At 32.7% G+C, this 25,048-nt stretch overlaps 1 protein-coding gene across 1 annotated transcript in view; it reads right to left on the reverse strand.

The window, feature by feature from the left end:
- Window positions 1-18,091, reverse strand: part of ced-6 (PTB domain-containing adapter protein ced-6) — a 36,670-nt gene extending 18,579 nt beyond the window's left edge. The window contains exons 1-2 of the mRNA XM_065511109.1: window positions 17,972-18,091; window positions 17,276-17,833 (exon numbers count right to left, since the gene is read on the reverse strand). The gene's annotated coding sequence lies outside the window, so the exon portion shown is untranslated. The remainder of the gene's footprint in view (window positions 1-17,275; window positions 17,834-17,971) is intronic.
- Between the last annotated feature and the right edge of the window lie 6,957 nt (window positions 18,092-25,048).

Below are 25,048 nucleotides of genomic sequence, written 5' to 3' on the forward strand. Positions count from 1 at the left end.
CCCTTAAGGGTTCGAATTTCCAAAAAGTACCAAACTTATATTTTTTATTTTTTGATAAGTAAAGAATACGATTTAAAATTTGTTTCTATGTTTTTTGGTTTAAAAGATTCATAGGGTGCCAAAAAAGTACCAAAATGCATCCAAAAGCAAGAAAATTGGGTACGATACGAATTGAAAACGAGAGCCTTTAATGACGATTTAGCATGTTATAAATGCTGCTTGAACGCTATAAAAGAAAATCATCATCAAAGTCAAATATCCATGGCGATTATGTAATTCTCTGTATTTGGTGGGAGCAAAAGGGTGCTATCCATTACCGAACGCAACTGATTCGTTTGAAGCGAGCATTGAAGACTTGGAGAATTAATAATGAATAATTATACAATCGAACAGCAAACAAAAACAATTGAATTTTATTTTTCAAACCAATAATCCATTTTGTTGACACAGCTTGCATATCGTCGTCATTTTAATGTGCGCATTGCACCCATTTCATTGGAAATTTTCGTCAACATGGGTTTCTAAGAACCCTTCCTGGTGCCGGAAGATCACCTACCGTGTACACTGCTCAAAATATAAAACAAGGAAGGGAGAGCATACAGTATAGTCGCACAACATCAACAAGGACACGTTTGACACAACTTCGGCTATCACGGCGGTCGCTGTATAGAATTTGGAGTACATTAGACTTATTCCCAAATAAATCTCAACTTGTGCAAAAATTGAAGACAACAGACTACCAGAAACAGCGATTTTCATTGGGCTACACGTTCATCGGTTTTAACAGCTCCTGACAGTTTTCTTTGGGGATATTTGAAAGAAGGAGTGTATGATAACAAACCAAGAACCATTCCCCAATTATCAAAATGAAATCATGGCCAATACATCTGAAATTTTTCGAAAAGTTATGGAAAATATTCTGCGTCACCCTGTACATTCTGGCTCTAAATATTGAAGTGTACGGGAGAGCGTACAGCATAGTCCCACAACATCAACAAGGAGACGTTCGACATAACTTGGCAATCAAGGTAGTCGCTGCAGAGAATTTAGAGTACATTAGACTTGTTCCCATATAAAGTTTAACTTGTGAAAGAATGGAAGACGACTACCAGAAACGGCTTGACTATGCCATTCGTGAAAAATAATTATTTCGCGCACAAGCGATTTTAAAAGGCAACCACCTTCAGTGGATTTAACAGCTCCTGACAGTTTTCTTTGCAGATATTTGAAAGAAAGCGTGTATGTTAACAGGCCAAGAACCATTCCCCAACTAAAAACCAACATTCGAAATCAACACCCGAAATTTTGGGAAAAGTTAAGGAAAATATTCTGCGTCACGCTGTACATTCTTGTTTAAAAAAGTTCTCTTTCGTATTTATTTTAGTCGGACCTATTTATTTCCAAGAATGAAAAAAAATTCAGAGAATTAGGAACCCCTAGTTGAAAAGCTAAAAAAATATTTTGTGTATTTTTCACATTACGAATTATGAATAATTTTTGGGAATCACTGAAGCATATTTGTACTTACTCGTAATGTATGTTATAATACATATGTACATATTTATGTACTACATTATTATTATTATTTGTATAGGTTGTGACGAAACACCCTGTATATGGAGATACTATGTACACATGGTGGATGTGGATGTATGAAATGCGCGTAATGGCGTTCCATAACAGACCAACCAACCGACCACAAACAAACAAAACTTACAGCTTTATAAAAGAATCGATTCAATAAACTTAAATACAAGGGAAATCAACCACAGCTGTTTGCTCTTGGGTAATATTTCCATTTATTTGAATGTGTACAAGTAAATTATAAAATTAAATTGAAGCTAATTTACAAATTTATGTTATTAAATAGTTATGTACATAAAGTTTACAATGATTTTTATTTAATATGAGTATTTCCCAAGTATGTATACTTGCAAATCATACATTCATTTACATGTTTGTTTAGAGTTTTTGTAAACTCTATGATTAGCGGTTTTTTTATTTAATTGATTCGGAAATTAAACTTAGGAATAATAATTCAATTATTTTTCTTATTTGATAGAGGCAATGTCTGTCTTTATATTTGTCACTAATGTCAAGACCAGATGTCATTTGACATCTATGAGTCTTGCTAAAAATTGTGGCTGAATTAACCAACACATATTTCATGTTTTGAAGAGTACCAACATAACACTCTCGACCATCTCCGAACTTTGAAAAGTTTCTCGGACAGCTATGAAACGTTCAAAGGTTTGTTGGGCTGAGCTTAACGATTTATTTCAGAATTTTAATTGGAAACTTCGTTTCCTGGACAATCTTCGATAAGAATCAGACAAAATCTTTATTCTTTTTTATTTATAAAAGCCTTGGATTTACATCTTGGTTTAATCTGATATGGAATATTGCAATCACATCCAGAGTGAAATTATTAGGAACTTAATGCAACAAAAACAAAACGATGAATCTGTCAAAGTATTAAGGCGCGTAAAAGCTTTGTACGAGTAATGCCCTCGTGCTAAAGTTTATACTGCTCCCCGGGACAGTAAACGTTTTTGGTTTTTCTTTAAAATAATGAATAATAATGATGGTTCTTACTTCGGACACTTTTAAAGGATGATCAAACATTAAATGAACCCCGTTGATAATGCTAACCTTTGGGCTGAATGGTTCTAAAGTAATTCTCACTAGACGGAAAGTGAACAACCACTGCCTGAGCTCGAAAGAGTATTAGTGAATATTCCAAATAAAACGATTTTTATCGATGTATCGTAAATAAGTATAGTAAGTAGTATCCTACTAAGAACCAACTATTGGTCTGTATCTTTGTATCTGATTGAGTTCACTACTATGAACAACCTCTTAGACTGACTTTTAAGGGTCAATTAGCTTCCACTTGGGACACATATTCCAGGAGTTCTAAATTGATGTATCCCTTTTTATACATTAAATTGCACTAATGTTTAATTACTTTAACGACTTTAAATTGTAACTTTAGTGTCTCTAAGTAATCTACGGTTCGGTTACGTTTTTGAATTTAGGATTTCATTATTTATCAGTTTCAAAATATGATACAATTTCCATTAAATTCGTTTCATGGAAAGTTTAATGTTCGTAAACTATTCGTGGCTTTGTTAAATTAACTCCCCTACCAATAAGAACCCAGAAGTCTCCTGTACCAGATTGCATACCAGCGCTGGAATTGGAGCAGTGCTCTTCGACGTTAGCTCGTCCATTATCTAACCTTTTCAGCATTTCATACCGTGGCGGCATATTTCCTGTATGTCGAATGGTTGCTAATGTCATGCCAATTACTAAAAGGAGAGAGGCTAATAACCCTGAAAATTACCGGCCAATAGCAATTTGTTTTGCACTTTCCAAAGTTATGGAAAGTATGGTAAACTACCCTCTGGTCAAATATTTGGAGTCCAACTATTTACTTAACGACTGGCAGTATGGCTTCCGTAGAGGACGCTCTACGGGAGACTTGCTAGCCTTCCAATCGGATAAATGGTGTCGTTCCATTTACCTTTTTGGAGAAAGAACAGTGGTGGCTCTAGATATTTCCAAGGTGTTCGATAGAGTGCGGCATGGTGCACTTTTATCAAAACTTATTGTTTTTGTTGTCGGTGTTAACTTCTCTCGATTTATATCGAGCTTTCTCAGAGATCGCACTATACGAGTTGTTATAAACGACCTTCTACGTCAAACTTCCAACCCTATCTATTATTTTGCAGATTACAGCAACATTTGCCATTCATATTAATTTAATTACAGACCAAGACTGTCGGAGATTGGGAAATGAGGCCAAACATGAATGATTCCCTTAATCGGGACCTTGTGACAATCTCTGAATGGGGTCGTGCAAATATGGTCGCTTTCAACGCTCGCAAGACTCAGTGTTGCATGTTGACATAAAAACGAACGACAGGCCATGTCGCTTCATCTGTATTTATGGATGGTGTAAATACTGTGGAATCAGACGCTCTTGATGTTCTGGGCATGAGAATACAATGAGATGTCCGCTGGTCTAAAAACATTTTTCAAGTGTCGAAAGAATCATTCACTCCATTTGATGTCTGCAATATCTGATATAACCACATCCATCCATATATGAGAGTTATATATATGGGCCGGGGCTGCAAAGTCTATTGTGGAGCTTCTCGAAGGTGATTATTGTTGACAGTAGGGTATCCAACTCTATTGATTCACTGAAGTACTGTCGCAATGTGGGTTGCGTTTCACTATTCTATCGGAACTAAAATAGTACCGCAGATTTTTACGTAATACACGTTTTTCATCAAGAACACATCCCTTTGTTGTCGATTGGCCAGTGGACCGCACAAAACAAAAATTCGTTCTTTAGTCGTACTGTTCGTATGTGGAACAAACTTCCCGCTAAAGTGTTTCCTGTCATTTTCAACGTAGGAAAGTTGAAATCGAATGTCCACAAACACTACTCCATCTTTCCTTCCTCCCATAACCTATTTTCCTAGTTCCAACACAATGCTTTGCATGAGTAGTGATCATCCCCTGAGTGCTGGTCCATGAAGAAAAACTGAAAAATCGTGGATTTCCAATTCCTTGTATAATCCTGAAAGCATTCTCGACATTGATAAAGATATTTAAATGTATTCAAATGTAATTACGCAAGACACCACCTATATCTGACCCAAAATGGAATACAATTCTCATGTGTGGGCCGATGTTTCAGGATATGACGAAGGTGCATATCGGCGACAGTAGGATATCCATCTCTATTGACGTTGCAATGTGGGTTGAGTTTCTATATATCGATACTAAGTACAATGATATGTGCTCTGCTGAAATTGGGGAACTTGTTTCCAAAACCCGTAATTTTTTACACAATACACGACGTGGACGACCGTACTGTCCGTATGTGGAATAAGCTTTCTGCTAAAGTCTTTCCTGTCACTTTCACTATAGGAAAATTCAAATCAAATATCCAGAAACACTACTCCCTCTATCCTGTCTCCCATAACCTATTTTACTACTTCCAACATAATGTCTCCCATAACCTATTTTACTACTTCCAACATAATGTATTGCATGAGTAGGAGTCATCCCTGAGTGCTGGTCCAAGCAACAAAAAAAATTAAGTGATTAAGATATGTGAAGTATTTTTTATTAAAATTGAAATGACACAACTTCAAAGGTTTATTTCCTTTTAATAAACCGTATACTTTTAATTGCAAATAAAAGCGAGAAGTAGTTTAAAAATTGTAACAACTCTTCATTTATTGATATTTACACAACAATTTAAATAGTCACTCTCTTTTAATACACACACTTTATAATTTACAAGAATACATGAATTATTTAACGAACAATACTACAATATAATGTTCTATTTCCAAGAGCTTTTAGCATTAATGAATTAATATTAGCAGTTAATGTTGTCATACTTATAAACAATGTTAATAACAGCGTGTTATCAACATTGTTGATAAGTAGCAGTTTCTACTGATGGAAATGTTTATAAACATGATGAATGTTGCAAGCAGCCATTACAGACCCGTTAAATTCAAATTGATAATGCAATTTCGTAACAATATAAAGAAAGTTACTGTATTCCCAGATAAATCAATGTAAATCAAGACATTAACAAACCAAGAAATATATTTTTTATAAATTATTACCTAAGAGTGCAAAAAAAACCTTAATTATATCAAATCTTCAAGGTAAACTGAGCCAAACAACAACTAACTTACATATTCATTCATTAAGACGACAAAATACAAAATTTATTATAATTAATGACAGCTATAATGAATAAATGAATTAATGAATTAATCTATTTTAACATCTGTTTACATTTCTTTTTCACATTCAAACAAACATTTAATGGAACAGTGTGTGTTAGTACGAGATTGTGAAATGTATGAAAGTCATTGTTGGACAGACGATATTTTCTGTCCCTACGACTGACTATTATTTGGCGTTTAACTACAATACTAAATTCAATTATAAATGTTTCTATTTTGTATTCTTTGTTAAATTATCCATTTTTTTCTTAAAGCCACTTTAATATTCAAATTGTGTCTTATGTCTTGATTGTTACACATACATAGATTAAAAAAAGTTTGAGGAAATTTTGTTAAAATTTAAATAAAATAGCGTATGTAGTTTTTAACTTTAAAAATAATTAGAGAAAATAAAAAATAATTTTACAATTATTAAGAAAAATCTCTCTTTTTGACCAACAAATAATAAATTTTACACTTGAGTTAATTTAATTTTATTTAAATATTTATCACAATATTTATTTAGCTGAATTTATAAGTGTTTACTTCAAATTCTAAGAAATTGAAATACTTGGAAACGTATTTATTTTTATAAAATTAAAATTCTTGTTAAATAAATAAAATATAATAATATGTTCAAGAGCATAAATCTAATTAAGTAGATAAATAATTTGTCTAACTTCTGAAACTGAATATTTTAAGATTGATTCGAATGATAGAAATATAAAAAATTTATGAGAAAATAATGTTCAAATTTAATATTAAATTTTAATTTAATAAATCTTTTAATAAATAAATTTGCCCAATTCACAATTGGTGTCGTAGCGTTGTATCGTTGTATGTCGTAATTATTTTTAATAATATTTTGTTTTTGTTTCGAAAAATTTGTTTGAAAAATATTTATGACATACAATGCTACAACACTACGACATCAATTGTGAATTGGGCAATTATTTTTTTTAAAGTTTAATCAAATTTGTGTATAATAGGATCACATATTCAACGATAAAAATGTAACCATTAAATAAAATATGTTTAATTTATTTGAAAAACTTACATATTTGACTTAATATATTTAGTTATATTTTATTTGATGCTTTTTGAGCTTACAAAACACTTGTAAGAGTAAACAACGTCAAATTTGTGCTTAGTACAGTGGTTTCGCTTTTTTGAGTAAATATTTGCCATGTGAGACTTTTTAAACCACTTCTACCATACAGAATTTTACATAGAGGCGAGACACTCTGATTTGTCAAACAAAAATAAAACAAATTATATGTCTGATACAACAACAAAACACATGTTACCCTATGAAAAAGTTACCTATTTAGCTTTGAGATATAATTATATCGCCAAATCTTAGCATGGCCACATAATTCAAGACCAACCCAACTCAATATTTAACATGTTTGAAGTGACTACTGAAAACCCCATCTCTTTAAATAATTGAATATTTGTTTTCATTAGTTTTAGTTTAGAAGTAATTGGGAATAAACATAACTAGGAATAATAAAATGTAATTTTTTATACCCCTTAAAATGGATGGTATGAATCAATATAATAAGGAAGAGTCGGCTAGCTACGATCCAACACGCTTAATTCGCAAGTACACTGGATTGATATTTTAGTAAAATTTAATAATTTTATAAAATTGTAGGACTACATTTACCTTTAAAACTAAAAAAATTTTAATATGGTGATTTTCCACGAATAAAAATATAAAATTTGAATTAATGTAAAATTTTAAAAGTTAAAGATATAACAAAATTTGGAACCAATATAGACTCAAATCAATGGCATTAGAATTTTTGACATTCTTTATTTTCAAATACCGAAATACCTAAAACGGGGAAAATGTGTTCCAAAAACTGAGTTTTTTTTAGAAAAGGGCCTACTGTGACGTTATTTACCGTGTGATAGTAAAAACACTTAGTAAGTACATATTTAAGAAACATATGGGGTTATAAAAATGTGGAGCATTTTCGTGGATCGGTGCTTTGCCTTTTTAGAATTTTTTACTCAAACCGAATTTTTTTTTTTAAATTGGCCAAGTTTGGATAGGTCTGGGGGGTAATATGTCCTCTAAAGTGAGCCAAATTTTTCTTTACACACTTTTGCACTAAGTTATCTTTCCGGATCATATAAAAATTCTATATAGTCCCGCAGAGATTTTTTTACAAAAAAAAAAATATGGGCTTTTTTGGGAAAAAAAAACTTTAAAAATACGGCCCTTTTTACAAGTTCCAAATTTGGATGCGTATAACTTTTTATAGGGAACAGATAACTGTTAGCAATTTTTTTTTATTTTATTTAGAATTTTATCGCCAATATAACTGATATTATAAAAATAAATTTTGACCCTCCGTAGGCCCGGCATATCTTAAAAACCATAAAAAGATCGTGCAATATTAAAAAAAAATAATTCAATAGACCTGAATATCTCTTCAACTAATAGAGATAATCTACACTTGTAAACGTATCTTTTGTAGATCTGCTCAAGGACTATTTATATTCAAAATTTCAGTTCATTCGGATAGGTGGATTTTTGGCGATTTTTTTAAAAAATTTGAGACCCGAGGTGACCAACTTTGAGGGGCAACGCACTGGACTCCATTATCGCTAGGAAGCTGAACAAACGTAAAAACGTCTTCACTCAAAATATTCTTCCTTAAGAAAATAATCCTCAGAACTGCTATCAATTCGTAATGAAAACGAGCTAAATTTAAATTATTTAAATCTATATACTTAGTATGAATGTTTGTCTGTGGACTTTTGACAAAACAACTTAAGTTGAATTTTCAATATTTTTAGGAGAGCGTAAAAACTGTCGAATTCATCGATAACACAGGGCAACAAAATCGAAAACATTTTAAAGCCTTTTTAAACTACTACATAATTTTGATGTAATGTGGTTCCAGTAGTACAAATATGGTCCAAATTTTAAATTCTATGGAGAAGTTTTTTTTTCCGAAAATCATTTTAACGAGCACAAATCTCTAAAAAATTTTGGTACATTTTAAAAGAAAACTGTTGTCCCTAAATTATTAAAAATTAATTGATCTTTCAAACTGCATTGTTATATTTTTTAATTTTCATACAAATTTCAAAAGTTATAAAGCCTTATTTACAAAATTTATGGAAAAATTACGAAAAATTGTAATGAAGGGCACCTTAGTAAGCCAATTCATTACAAAAACTAAAAATGTTTGTACAGAGAAATAAAGCATGGACATTTTTCTTTTAAACTGTGTCCTCAAAGGTAATGAAAATCGTGGTTATTGACAAAGTTATGAAGAAAACTCAAAAACTCGATTTTAGGCAACTTGAGCGACCTCTAAACCTCTTCCGAAAAATCTAAAAAAAATCTCAAAAATACTTTACAATATAAGCTTTCAAATTATGCTTGAGCACCAACAAACATTTTTTGGGACACGATTTTGTGAAAATGAGCGAATTCACTTAATTGTGAATAAATTCGAAAAGAATTAATCGATTTTTATGATTGATATCTAATTTTGTTCATATTACATGTGGCTTTGCAATAAAGCAATAAATCTGAACAGTTTCTGCCGTTTTCGATTTTTCACGATTTTTTTAAAACACAAAAATTTGCTATTTTCACGTAAAAAATATATTTTTTGCTTCAATTTGCTATTATAACTCCGAAAATACAGAGCCGTTTGAAACGCAATATATGTGTGAAAATTTGTACATAGCATGGGGAAAATGCTTTCAAAATTCAATCAATCGAAAGAAGAATATTAACTACTCAGTTTTATGTATATCAAACAAAAAAGTAAAATTTTGTGAAAATGAGCAAATTCACTTAATTGTGAATAAATTCGAAAAGAATTAATCAATTTTTATGATCGATATCTCTTTTTGTTGCTATTATTTGTGGGTTTGCGATGAAGCAATAAATCTGAATAATTTATGTCGTTTTCGATTTTTCATGATTTTTTTAAAACAAAAAAATTTGCTATATTCACGTAAAAAATAATTTTTTGCTTCAATTTATTATTATAACTCCGAAAATACTGAGCCGATTAAAACGCAATATATAAGCGGATTAAAAGTTTATGTAAGTTTACTTCAAAAAAAACCCTTTTTGAGTTATGTGGAGAAACATTAAAAAAAAATTCTCAATTTTAGAAAAAAAAAAAAATTTTAACAAAAATCTAACCATAGAATTAAAAAATTTTACCATTTTTGTACTTAGGTAACCATGATGCATCAAATCTATATAGTGGTTAGTGAAGCCTTTTTTTGCTGTTGAACTGTGTAATTATTTTATTGTGTGTCCTTAAAGAATTTCAAAAGCTTTGTATAATTCTTTGAGAGCTTTGAAAATTCTTTAAGGAAAAATACTAAAATAATTGAAAATAGCACTTAAGTTGTTTTGTTAAAAGTCCACAGATATGTATTTCATATTTTCCTCTAATTAGAATGTACATTTTTAGTCATTTCATTACTAGTAACTAGTATATAAGTAAAGTAACTATTACCACATAAACCGGGTAACCGAGTCACATGCACACACAGCACTAACAATGTAACTCTTGTAAATACATAAATTCAATACGAAATAGTTAAAGTGTGCACCATTTTCCAACTTGATCACAATAAATTTTGAAATGTTTCTATTTTTAAAACTGAATATTTTCACACGAAATACAAAAATGGCAAGTTGATGGATGGATGAATGCATGCATTGGACGGACAGACGGACGGATGGCAAACAAGTACAAGTATTTCACTTACGTTTTTCCTACGAGTTGTATAATGACGTTTCTTTTTTTTTTTTTTGCTGATTTTTTGTTTGTTTAACACACTCTGCTATAAATGTATGTAAGCCAAATTAAAAATGTTGTTTAAGCCAATATTTGATAAATATGTATTATTTTTTTTTGTATTTATTTTTACGTGGTGCTGCTTTTATTATTTCTTTATTTTTGGTATTTTATTTAGCAAATCATATGATATTTAGCACAATTAATTATACACTGAAACACTAGTTAGCTACCTGTATAGTTTTTATTTAAACTTTTTCTCTGCTCTTTTCTCGATTAACAAATTTGTTACTTTTTTTTATATAAAAATCAAAAATAGTTTTTTTTCTTAATTATTTAAACATTAGCTTTGTATAATTATTTTGTGGAACAAAAAAAAAACACTCCGAAAAAACAACAGATGGAATCGGCAAAATCGAAAAAAAAACAGCGGCTTATAAAATCGAAAGAAAAATAAATAAAAATAAAAAACAAACAACGATCGTTGTATTCGCGGCCCCAAACATACAAAGAGTACTAAATCACTGGCTGACTAACCAACAGACTGACTGGTTGGATGGGTTGCTTGGTTGGTTTGTTCGTTAGTTCGTTTGCGGTGGAGTCTATTCGAAAACATCAGTTTTTTTTTGTGTGTGTGTGTTGTTGTTGGTTTTTTATTCTCCAATACTTGTTTTCTGAACAGCAACAACAACAAATACGACATCGACGTCGCAACTTATTTTGATGACGAACAGCTGCTAACTAGTAGAGACTAAACAAAAGCTCAGCTTTGATATTAAAAAAAAACAACAAAAAAATATACAAACAAATTACGAATGAAAAATACCAACAAAAATAATAATAAAGAAAAACTTGATTGGCGAGCTAGAGCTGGCTGGGCTGACGGAATGGATCTGGCAAAACTGGCACCGATCGACACTGTCATTACAAAAACAACAATAGAGTGTAAAGAAAATACATCCATATGTACATGAAGAAATTACATATTCCAACATTCACATAAAACAATTATCAATAAGAGAACATTTGATAAGAAAATTTACTCTTTGTTTTCTCTTTAAAGTACAAACAAACTTTGTTAATCTTTCTTTAAATGCAATTTTTTTGTAATTTATTAGATTATAAATATTTTTCAATTAAATTATCTTTAAATTTTAGACATTTGTCTTGTTTCAAACATAGGTACCGTGAAATATCTCCCAAATGAAATAAATCCCAATGAAATAACTTCCATCAAAAATTAAATAATTCCCAAACTTGAAAAATGAAATAACTGCCAAAGGATAAAATGAAATTAATCCCATTAATCGGCGGTTTCATAATTTTAAAAATATTAGTCCCAAAAAAAGCGAAATAACTCCCAATGAAATAAATCCCAATAGAAATGAAATAATTCCCAATCCGAAGCAATTTATTTGTGTAATCTAACTCCAATGAAATAAAGAACTACAAAAGTGAAATTATTCTTCGCTTACCAAAGATTTTTTGCATTGCGGGCCTATGCGTAGCGCAAAGTTTTTCTCCTCGGGGGTGTATCAAAAACTGTCTTCGCTCAGAAATTGTTTTGGCATTGCTGGCCTTTGGCCGGGCTCTAAGGTTTTCTCCTCTGGGAGCGAATCCAGTTTTTGATACACCCCAGAGGAGAAAACCTTAGCGCCCGGCCAAAGGGCGGCAATGCAAAACATATTTTCTGAGCGAAGCCAGTTTTTAATATTTTGCTTTTGCAAAGTAGAACCCAACAAAAATAAAAATACTCTCAATAAGGTGAAATAACTCCTAATTCCCAAAATAAAATTAAATAAAACCCAACAAAAATTTCATTGGGATTTGTTTCATTGGCAGTCATTGCATTATGAAATAACTCCCAGCTAAAAATTATGAAATAACTCTCAATGCGATAGGAGTTGTGTCATAATGAAATAATTCCCAAGTTGTATGAAAAATTTGTTGATTGTTATTCATTTTTTTTGTGGGGAGTTATTTCATTTGGGAGTTATTTCACTTAGTAAAAACCATTTTGTTTGTACCACAGTTTCTTTTTGTCGGAACTTCCACATTGATCTCCCAATGGATCATCCACTAATAATGTTCGACATCGAAAGTTCTTTAACGTACGAAACGAATTTTCGCAATCCCCAAAAACGAATTGGGATCCTTTTCGATTTCACTTAGGCAATACTAAAAATTTCTATAGGAGTTCAGTATTTTGGGCAATATAAATTGATTTTAAGTCCAATATGTTCAATATGTTCGAACATTCGTAATGGCTTCGAATCCAGTTCTCAGTTAAAGTCAAGGAGGTCGAGGGATGTAACCTGGTGTCAAAATAGTCTTGAGAAACTAAGGGCAGAGGCAAGACGATTATTCAACAGAGCCAAACGTACAGGTGACTGGATAACCTACAAAACGGTTTTAACTGAATAAAACGTGGCGTAGCTACTGCTAGAAAATTCATAATCTCCGGGAAGTTATTGGGCTACAGAAGACCTTATCTCGGGATCATACCAATGCTCTTTGTATGCTGAAACGTCCAGATGGTACATACACTGAATCACCGGAGGATACCTGGATACTCACTTTCAATCCTACTTCGATTCACACATGGGTTCCCTCAATATCCAAAAGTAATCGCTGTTTGGTAAGTCTAATCTTTGGTTTAGAGCGGTTTAGGTGCGATATCTAAATTTAGCCCATTCAAATCCCCAAAGACAAATGGAATTTGTTCATGCTTTCTACAACAAGAAGGCGACATTATTGTCCCTCAACTGTAGATAATCTTCAAATCTAGTATACTGGATTGTCAAGTGACTTGGCATGAGGTTAAATTGGTGGCTGGGGGTAAATCTGAACAATTGCCAAAGTCGTACAGACTAATTAGTCTCAGTTCGTTTTTCTTGAAAACGATGGAGAAACTACTTGATAGTTACATAAGGAATGAATCCAATACACCGCTTCCAGTTTGCTTATCAACCTGGAAAATCAACGATGACTGACATTCATCATGTAAAGATGCTAATCGAGAAGGTTATAGGTGACAATTACATATCGCTATGTGCGTTTATTGACATTCATAGGGCCTTCGACAATACGTCATACGAGAGTTATTAAGTTGGACTTAGAATGATCATCGATAACCATACGAGCAACTAGGGGATGTCCACAAGGTTGCGTATTATCGCCTCTAATGTGGACTCTGGTTATCGATGAGCTTCTGGAAAAACTTAGAATTCCACACATATGGTTACGCAGACGACTTAGTAATTTCTGTTACTGGGTGGAATGACGTAACTATATCGAATAGAATGTAGACTGAATATAACCACCAAGTGGTGTTTGAAACCCAGTCAAGACAATTCTTGTAACAGTTATTAGAGAGTTATTAGTCTCATAAATCCTACATTAAATGGATCATCTATAGAGTTTTCTAAAGAGGTAAATATTTTGGGATTACACATGGAATTGTATCTTATCCAATCTTATCTTTTCGACTTTTTGGTAAAACGTGGGGGTTCAAACCGAAGATGATTTACTGTTATTTTATTACAGTGATAAGGCCAATAATAATATATGCCACCTTGGTTTGCTGGAATAAAGTGGAACAGACAGGAAGGTTGTTCCACATACGGACAGTACGGCTAAAGAATTAGATTATTACTTGATAAGGTCTATCGCCTCATCTGTATTTATATTACTGGATTAAAGAGGTCATACCCCACTCTTGCTCTGGGTGCAATCCTACACATCCCACCCTTACATATATTGTTAATGGAGGAAGCCTCTAAGAGTGCATCCAAACTACCGGGTATATCCTGTGCAATACCGATTCGGTTGGGCACATGTGTATTCTAGGCATATTTGGGAATATTCCTAATATTGCAGTATCAGACTATATGTATTTATGGGCCCAATACATTCCCATAAATATTTCAGGCGGAGATTTACGCCATCCTTATATGCTCTAATGAATGTTTAAGATGATTAAGTGAGGTCTGCTGTTGTCATGGACTACTGAACATATTTAATGAACTCGGTGCGCAGAATGAGCTGCTTACCCGATGCTCGTTCATAGGTCCTGAACCTTTCTTTGGCATCCCACGTGGCTACACTATAAAACAAATTTATTCTTGGGTTGAATTGGAATTTGCCTATTTTGAAGTGACTTGAGACTTACTGGATTATTCATGGGACACTGTGGTATTTTAGGTATCACAAATTTATTTTAGGTAATGTTGAGATTGTAGGTTTTGTAAACCTTGTAATTTAACAACATTAAAATAGCAGCCAACAATATGGTTTTTCGATTCTTTCCAAATCATAGGTACAACAAAATTCAAATGATTACATTTACCGCTTTCCCTACACACTTTACACACAATGTTTAAAAACCAATGCTTCGTCAGGCCCTTAATCTTCATCTTAAAGTAATTGAAATAAGTGTTTATCACTAAATCTGTTATAGGGTTTCTAAACTTTTTCACCACAAATATAACAAAATAAATTTCGGTGATTGCGACAACTTTTTCTCGATGAGGACAAGTAAGAGAGCTATATTCGGCTGTGCCGAATCTTATATACCCTTCACCAAATTATACTTCAAAATAACAATTTTAAATTATTTTTTTTTTCCAAAGTTGTTTTTTCCATTTCTTGGAAAATTTTTTTTTTTTTTAAATTTTAAAATTTTTTTTGGGGTTTTTTCAATTTTTTTATAACTTTTAGTGAAAAAAAAAAATTCGGGTTAAAAAATATTTTTTCCGATTTTGACCCATTGTAGGTCCAGCTTACTATGGTCTTATATACGTCGTTGCAAAGGTCTTTGAAATATCTATTATTAGATATCCATATTGTCTATATTAATTACTTTGTAATCCAGATAATCGCATATGCAGTGAGAACTCCATTATATCCAGAAAAAGGCACCGTTTGTTGCGGTTTACAAGCTGGTGGCATCATCGTACCTTATTTCTTCAAAAATTAAGTAGGAGCTTGCATTACTGTCAATGGAGATCGTTACCTCACCATGATCAATATTTTTTTTTTTTTGAAAATATGGACGACTTTGTGGTTTTAACAGGAATTGAACTTAGTGCCACACGCCGACCGCAACCATCGATTTATTGAAATTAAAATTTGAAAAAAGCTATCAATAAGCCTCTAAGGTTTATGCTGCTAAACCAGCAACAATTGATGCCTAGAAGGCCAACATTGATCCTGTTATTCGTGACATACGGCCAGAAATACTCGAAAAAGTGGGCCAAAATTGGACGTCTAGAATGCGTTTCGTATTGATTTTTCGAATAAAATTTTTTTCGGATTAGAATTTAAGCAAACAATTTTTTTAAATTTCAAGTTCTATCGAGCTTAAAAAACCCCTATAAGAATACGAAACGGGCACACGAATTTACTTATAACAGCCAAATATTAAAAAATTATGGTAGATCCAAAGCTACCCGTAGGCAAATAAATTTTAAAACATTATTGGTTACCAATGTACACTTACAAAACCACTAACGGTATCTCGGAACCAAATTATTTTTATTTTGTTTGGTGACCTGTGTTATCCTTATAAGTTGCTCCTCAGAAATTGCAATGGGTAACCTTATATCTTCAAAACTAATAAAGATACAAAAAAACTTAAAATTGCATGTTACTCCAATTAAAAAAAATAAGCTGATAGGTGTTTCGTACTTTTTCGAAATTCGAACCTTTTAGGGGAGAAAACGGGTAAAAACTGTATTTTGGTACTTTTTTGCCACCCTATGTATCTTTTAAACCAATCAACATAGAAACAAAATTTAAATTGAATTCTTTACTTATCAAAAAATAAAAGTTTGGTACTTTTTGGAAATTCGAAAACTTAAGGGATAAAAATTGTGTTTATTTTTGGTACTTTTTCATAAAATATATTTTTCTATAATTTGACATAGACATACGTATATTTTATTATCAAAAAGAGGATAAAATCGGGAAAATACATTTTATTTGATATTATTAAGCCAATTTTGATAATTTTTTTTTAACACTGGCTCCTGGATTTATACAAAAATTAACTAACAGGGTGTTCTTTGGAACTCGAGTGCCAGGATGTATATTGGGCCAAATCCGGGTTTAACAGTTTGGTACTGTTTTTAAAACATATTTTTTCTTTGACACATTAACACAGATTTTAGATTTGAGATATGTCTGTAGCATAAACAATTTTTGAAAAATGGAATATTTTTAAATTAGGCACGCATGATTTTGAATTCACAAAAGGTGACTTTAGTGGTAAGTTTCTTTTGCATTTTCTATAATAATGGACCCAGAAATATGAAATTAGGCGTTTACAATTAGATTCATAAAGGGAGACTTAATAGTACTATTTCTTTCTTCTAATTGGGGTGGCGAAGCGCACCGGGTCAGCTAGTTATTCTTAAAGTAGAATTACATATTACTAAGAACATTAAATATTTTTAAATTTATTGGTGTTGAATGACAAAATAAATTAAAGTTGGGTTCATATTTGAAAGTCCTTAACTATGAGACTACTAAAGCTCAGGAAGGAATCTACTAAGTAACAATGGTGAAGTTTTATTAATTGCACTGGCTTAAATATTAGAGCCCTCATAGAAGTCTTAAAGAATTACAAGTAATCGGTTTTAACACTTTTTAAATAAATATGTATTAGATAAATAAAACTTTGGGCAGAGTTATTGGCCGACTCTTAAGAGTACTTTTACTTACACTCTCTTCTTTTGTTTGCACTTGCACACACACGCACTCGCTCACGTAGTCTTGCTCTCTTTCAACTGTTAGTGTAATTTGTTGTAATTATTAAATTGGTTTTGGTTCAAGTTAACTGATCGTAATGATGAAGTTGTTTTTGTTGTTGGTTTTCATTAATTTAAAATTTTACAAATAATTTTCTATTTAAATTTATTTAAAAAAGCATGAGCAGCATCAATTACTTTTTAAACACAATTAAACCTTGTAATTTTTCAATATTTTCAGCTAGATGGATAGGTAGGTATTTTCGTTTTGAAAAATTTTCTATTTCATTACTTTTATTTTATTAATTTTTTAATGAACAATTTTTTTCAATCGCACTTCTTTCTATACACTTCTTTTTCTTCTTTCTGTTGCTGTGTTGTTGTAGCAAGATGGAGCTCTTCTGCACTTATTTTTCTTTTTTCAAATCTAAAAAACCAGTTATTTTCTTGTAGTTTTTTTTTATATTTTATTTTATATATTTTTTTGTTTTAATTTTATGGTCTTTGCACTTTTTTTTACAACACAACAGAGCTTTATGAATCACAGTAGTACAAACAAAATAATATTGTATATGAAATGAAAAAAATAAAGAAATAAAAAAATATATAAAACGAAAAACAAGTATTCGTCGAAGTTGCAAAGTTGTGAGTGTTTGTTTGAAAACTAAACCAGAACTATGAATGATCACCACCGTAAACCGTCAAAACGAGACTGAATGAAGTCTTGAAATTTTCGTTTATGTTTGCGGCCTGGCGTTTTTCGTTAAAGATGCTGGTATTCATTCGGTTTAATTGTATGTGTTTTTTCATATTTTTTTGTTATTTATTATAAATATTTGCTTTTTTTCTCCCCAGTTGAGAGAGCAGAGAGTTGTTAATAATTGCAAATTTTATTTGAACTTCAAATTGAATATTGATTTTCAATCGTTATGTACTTCATTCCAGTTTTATCTTAAATATTTTTTTATCCTTTTCCTAAAGGACCTGTTTTGGGGCTGTTAAAGTGTGCAGGGGTAATCTAAGCTCAAGCAAGTATGTATGTTTAACAGTGAGAGCTAAATACTAGATAATTTTTTATTTATTGTCTTTCTCTCGATATGTTATGCATAGCTGCCATACTAATGGAAACTTTTGCGTTTTTTTAGACAATCATGGCCATCATCCTCATTGATCTAGACAGAATAGGAATAAATGTGGTGATAATCGTATCAGGATTGATACCGGATGTGATTAGTGCTATTATGTCCACTGCTTTAGGGTTGCTCGACAATTGGGCTTACAGATAGTGAGCTTGGGTTGAATCCAAGCAAAACAGAATATGTACTTGTCACCACAAAGACCAAGATTCCAAGCTTTAGACTTCCGCGGTTCAAAAACTGCGAAATCCTCATTTCAAATGATGCAAAATATCTAGGTATTGGAAACTGAATACTCAACATAGGGTTAAGAGGGCAACGGTGGCTACAACACCTATCGTAAGATGTTTGGTAAGAAATGGGGACTTAGTCCCAGCATAGTTAAGTGGATGTATACGACTATTGTAAATCTAATTCCCACCTATGGATTTCTTGTATGGTGGACTGCAACTAGAAAGAAATATGTCGTAGACCAACTATATAAAGTCCAGAAATTAGCCGTATAACTGGCGTACTCGTCCTTCAGAGGTACTGAACACTATGCTGCACCTTGTTCCAATATACTTTCACATAATGGCCACCTCTGCCTGCAGCGCAGTGATGCTTCACGTATCTGGATGTTGGAGATCGAGAACATATGGCCAGGCGGAGATTCTGTGCCTACTGCCTTCGATCGTATACCAACCTTCTGACTATATTACTCCATACACAGGTTTTTATAGGCTATTCAAGGTCTTAATTCCCTCCAGGAGTGGGTGGGGTAATTTCGAGATTCTGGTATTTTCTGTGACAAACTTGAGTTAGGCATCTCATACCGTCTTCCGAATGAATGAAGTGTTTTCCAGGCGGAAATTTTGCAATCATGGTATTATAGGTATTCCGTCAATATAGCTATTTTTGTCGACAGTCAGGCAGCACTGCTCTCACTAACGACCTACACAACTTCATCTTCATTAATCAGACAATGTAAGAATTCTCTGTCAATGCTAGTCGTCTATCTGACATTACTTTAGGGTCCCTGCGCACAGAAATCACTATGGCAATGAACAGGCAGACGAATTAGCCAGAATTGGATCTGCTTTAGATATCTCCAATGCCGTCTAAGTAGTAATTCCACTGGGGACTATTAAAAGTCAGACACTTTTTTACAAAGGCTGAGAATAGATGGTGTAAACTTCGACTCATGTAGGGTGGCCAAGTTAATGGCCCTCTTTTAACGAAAAACTAACTATGCAACTGATAACCTGATATAGAAGGGATACGTTGTTCGCCTGGGACTACCTTTTAATGATCATTGTCGTAGCTGTAAGGATATAGTTTTTCCACCTACTTTGCGAATGACCAGGCCTGAGTGTCAACATAAATTCCTGGGCAACTATATATTGTCCAAACTTTTTGAGGTATCCGGGCCTAAACGGGATCCCTCCCGAACTACCACGTAAACCAACCAATCCATGAAGAATGTTGTCAAACTCAAAAAGAGCTTGCGAAATTATTCGGAGCTACTCAAACAGTAATTTCAAAACGTTTGCAAAGCAGCATGATTCATTCAACAGCCGGGAGATTGGGTACCATACAAATTGAAGCTGAGAGACCTTGAAAGACGATTTTGTATGTCCGAAATGATGTTTGAATGCTATAAATGAAAATTATTTTCACTACTACTTGCGATGAAAAATAATAAATAATAACCCGAAGCGTAAGAGATCGTATGTGAAGCCCGACCAACCATCCGAATCGACACCAAATCCAAATATCCACGTCGCTAAAGTAATGCTCTGATTTGGTGGCACCAAAAGGTTCCTATCTATCATGAGCTGCTGAAATCTGGCCAGACCACACAGGGAACCGGTACTGAACGCAACTCATTCGTTTGAAGCGAGAATTTATGGGAAGGAGGAAAGAGGGTGTAGTGCTTGTTGACGTTTGTCTTGAATTGATAAATATTATATTCCGTCGGGAATACGTTGACAGGTAGTAGGTTTCACATATGGTTCGACCAAAAAAGAAGTTTCCCTATAATGTGTCGTGCTCAAGTTTAAAGCAAATGGGTGCGATCTGTGTGATAGTCGTGTGCTGCTGAACAATACCCGTGATAGTATCTGTAAAATAAGAATAAGCTGGCTACATTCCTATGATGTTCTAAAGTATCGATAAACCGTGTAAAAGTTTCATCATCTATAAGATCAACCTTCTTTGAACCCGTTCCAGCAGCTCTAGATTTAACCTTGTAGCTCCGGCCCATATGTGGGAATTATACACCATTTTTAGACGAATGAAGGTAGTGTATAAACGAAGAAGGTTGGACGGGGAAAATATGTCCGACACCGTCTCAAGAAACCCAAGCACCTATAAGTTTCCTTCGCAACATCGAATATATGACGAATCCAAGGGACGTCACACTGTATTCTCGTACCTAGAATCAAATGTTTATCTTAAGACGTTTTTGTGTCAAGATTAACGCTGTTCAATTCAACCCATCTGGAAATTGTTATAAGGTCAGGATTTATCGAGTCATCCATACTCATTCTTGAGAGTTAATCTCAGAAAGAGTTGGTCTATGGTCGAATGAATATGAGTGACATATATTACTGTCATCCGCGAAGGAATACATTGGATTTGAAGTGATTGTTAGTAAACCATTCATGAACTTTAAAAAAGGGAAGGAGAAAGAACAGAGCCCTGGGGCACTCCAGAGCTCAATATTTAGTACTCGGAGCAAATCCCACCTAGTAATACCCTTATAGTACGTCCACAAAGGAAACTAGAAATAATCAAATCCGACACCGAACGAGGTTGTTTTCGAAACTAGTCCATCATGCCACGCCCGGTCAAATGCTTTCGAAATGTCGAGTGCGACTACCTTACTGATTGACACCACTGTTCTAAAAGAAACGCTATTAGGTCCCCAGTTGAAGTCATATTGTCTGTCATTCAGAAATTTATTCGATACTAAATATTTGACAAGATGATAGTTTAACATGCTCTCCATAACCTTCGAGAGCGCCAAACAAATTGCGATCGGCCGATAATTATCCGGATTGGTGTAGTCTTTTTAGGTAGAAAGGTTTCTAAAACAAAGGTTGGAATACAATTTGTACCAGGGGACTTACTCACGTTGAGTCCGTATAGAACTTTCTTAACTGCCCGAGTTCTGTAGAAAATTTTAGGCATAATACAAGATACAGTGGCTATCACAGGCACTGATTGATTGCAGTCGGGAAAAAATGAATTCGTTTTTCGGGTGATTTTTTTAATGTTGTAAAATTTTTTTATGTGAGCTATCGTTTAATTGGATTGCATTGATTTTCTCTCGGATTCTAAGGCACCGGAATATATGTACATCATAACATTTCCTTCATAGAATTGGCACTACTTTAAAGTTTAAACTTGATCTGGTTTGTAAACGTAGATTTATATGTAATCCAAAAAATCTTCTAAATTTTAGTGATTTTCTGTTAAACTAAAATCTGGCATCATTATGTGAATAAAATTATATGCAATAAATCATTTCTCATTAATTTAAAGTGTCCATTCTCATCAATTTAAAGTACCTACATTGTTATAATTTAATTTAAAATAACAAACAAACAAAAAATAAATCCCTGCTTAATAGAAATAAATTTATTAGTTAATAAATTATGTGGACGCATTTTATAATCTATTTATAAATGAGTGAGTTGCAAAGATCAGTAACATCATTTAAGGAGGAGTTAAGGGGATATTCCAAATAAGTAACTCAATAGGCAGTTCATTGTTTTGAATTATTTTTTATGTCAACAACAGGGGGAGGAGGTTTTTTTCTATAGACAATTAATAAAAAAAAAACTGTATAAACATCTGCCTTCTTTTAAAATTTATAAAATTGACAGATAATAAACAATAATAATAAACTTTTAAATGCAATTATGCGCAATTTATTGTGGAAGAAGTTTATTTTTTTAGGTTGTTTAGAAATTAAACAAAAAGAAACACAAAACACTTGTATATGCAAAATGCAATTGCTAGACAGAGAGATTTTCCAGAGATTACTGTTAAATTATTAAAAGAAAGTGAGCAAAAGAGAAGTTATAAAGATTATGAGTGAGAGAATGGGAGGGGAAGAAGGAAGACAACGATTATTTAAAGATAATGTTATTGTTTGAATGAAAACTCCAATAATCGTCTCAAAATGCGTAACAATTTCCTTTTGTTGTAATAAATTGTTGCTGGTCTTAAGTTTTTCTAAATTTACAGTTAAAAAAAATGTGTATGTAATCAACAAACATTTAAAATTGTTAGTAAATCTTTTTTTTAAATTTAATTTTTCTAGTGCATTTAATACTTCACACATAAATGCATGTAACCAATGTATGAACGTCTGTTTGTAAGTCTGTATGTCTGTCCATGATGTTGTAAGAAATAATGTCATTTTTTGTTTCTTGACGTTATTGTTTTTGCCATTTGGTTTGTAACTAAATATGGTTTGCATTGTGTTTTGTAGTTGTTACAACAAACAACACACTTGCATGTTGTAAACAATTTATAATCTTGTGAATTTTTTTAAACAATTTTAGTTTTTCTCAAACCAAAAAAAAAAATAAGAAAAAAATCTTATTTTAAGTTTGAGTTATGATGTGAATTAGCCTTTGTTTTAAAATACTTATTTTTTTCCACTTTTTGTTTTGTGATATTTTATTTATTTATTACCACCATTGACGCCTGTATTTTATTGTTTTGTAGTTGTTTTTACAATTTGTATTTTTTTTCTTTACCATTTTACCCGTCCCAAATATTTTAATCAGCAGAAACAAACAAGAAAAAAAATAAATAATGAACTCGCCCAATTGATATTCTTTGTTAGTCCCAAAAGTTCATTGAATTTTGTGTTGAATCAAATAAAAATCTTATTTAAATATATATTTTTTTGCGTTTTTTTGGTATTTACTTTGTTGTTTTAGATATTTTCTGAAGTCGTTAAACATGTCAAAAACCCCTTTTTTTAATGCATTTTCTGATGGTTTTTTTTTTGTTCTGCTATAATTTAATCGGTATTTTGTTCATTAACCCTTGTGGGGTGTATGCAAGTCTGGTTATACCCTTGAGGTACGTCAACAGACAAAATAGCAAAATTTGTACGATACCAATCCATATGGGATCCAAGAGCGTCCAATGTACCCAAAAAACGGAAATGTTTGGTGTGGATTTTGGACTGGCGGCCATCACAGTCAACGGCGAGTGCTATAGGTCGATGATTACCAACTTATTTTGGCCTGAATTGGATGAAATGGACACCAACGACATGGGGTTTCAGCAGGACAGTGCTACGCGCCACAAAGCTCATGCCACATTGGACATTCTGCACGAACGATTTGAGGGCATGGTCATCTCACGTGGAGGTGATGTGAACTGGCCACCGAGATCGTGCAATTTGACCTCGTTAGACTTTTTCTTGTGGGGTCTATGCGAATAAGCCACAAATCACAGCGACCCTCAAAGCTAATATAACGCATGCCATCGGTAAACTTCAGCCTGCTGAAATCAACTTTCCGAAGCACCCAAATAACTTACATACATGATTGATACATCAATACATATCCGCTACAGACCTGGCTCAGTTGCTATTTAAATTCGAAAAAACCGGCTCCCAAATGACTGAGATATTTTTTTTTTCATTTCATTTATTTATTGAAATCTGATATCTAATAACTATTAATTATTCCAGCCAGTGCCGGACGAAGTAATGTTTTATTGGTTTGTAATGTTGGTTTGATTAAAATGGCAGTCTTCTTTCTAGTCTTTGGATTGGGTCTGCTCTGTACCTTCTTCTTAATCGAATGTGGCCACTTTTATCTAAAATGTTGCGGGCCAGTGGGTTTGGGTTCCACCCAAGTTTTTTTTAAAATAATTTTCTACATTTTTCATGATCTCAGTTTTTACAAAGGGCACGTTTAGGATCTTGGGGGACTCTAGCTTCAATAGGTTGCGGAGAACTTAAAAATTCTCCTTTTCAACCATCATGCCATACTTTTACAAGCGCTTGAGAAATGTCGGTGAAGAGAGCAAAACAATATTTCTTTTCCTCAAACGATTTTTTTACTACATTTACACACAGAGAAAACAGATTCGTAATAGCAACCGAATTTGTTGCCAATCGAATGATTCTGCCTTAGTGACCGAATTTCACAGTTGGGGCTACACAATTTTAGAAGTGGTGACTAAAGTTTGGTAGCTTCAACCGAAATTCTTCTTTATCCACTGATTATCTGTAGCTAGAATCGTAAAATTCTATGTATGCAACCGAATCATTCGATTGACAACAAATTCGGTTGCTATTACGAATCTGTTTTCTCTGTACAACTTTATGAGCTTGTTCGATAGTGCTGTGTTTTCTTCTAAATCCAAGTTGATGATTCGGAATACAATTGTTTTCAATTAATATCGGATACAACTTGTTCATCAGTATCTTCTCAAATAGCTTTGATATATTAGACAATAGGCTGATAGGTCTGTATGATTCTACTTTTGTGTAATTTTTTCCCTGGTAACCAGTGAAACCTTCCATTTTGGAAAGAATTATTTGTATTGATATCAGGTGTATCTCCATATGCATCCAGATGCTTTATTGGAGT

The sequence above is a fragment of the Calliphora vicina genome, chromosome 5 (genome assembly GCF_958450345.1).
Source record: "Calliphora vicina chromosome 5, idCalVici1.1, whole genome shotgun sequence".
NCBI lineage: Eukaryota > Metazoa > Arthropoda > Insecta > Diptera > Calliphoridae > Calliphora > Calliphora vicina.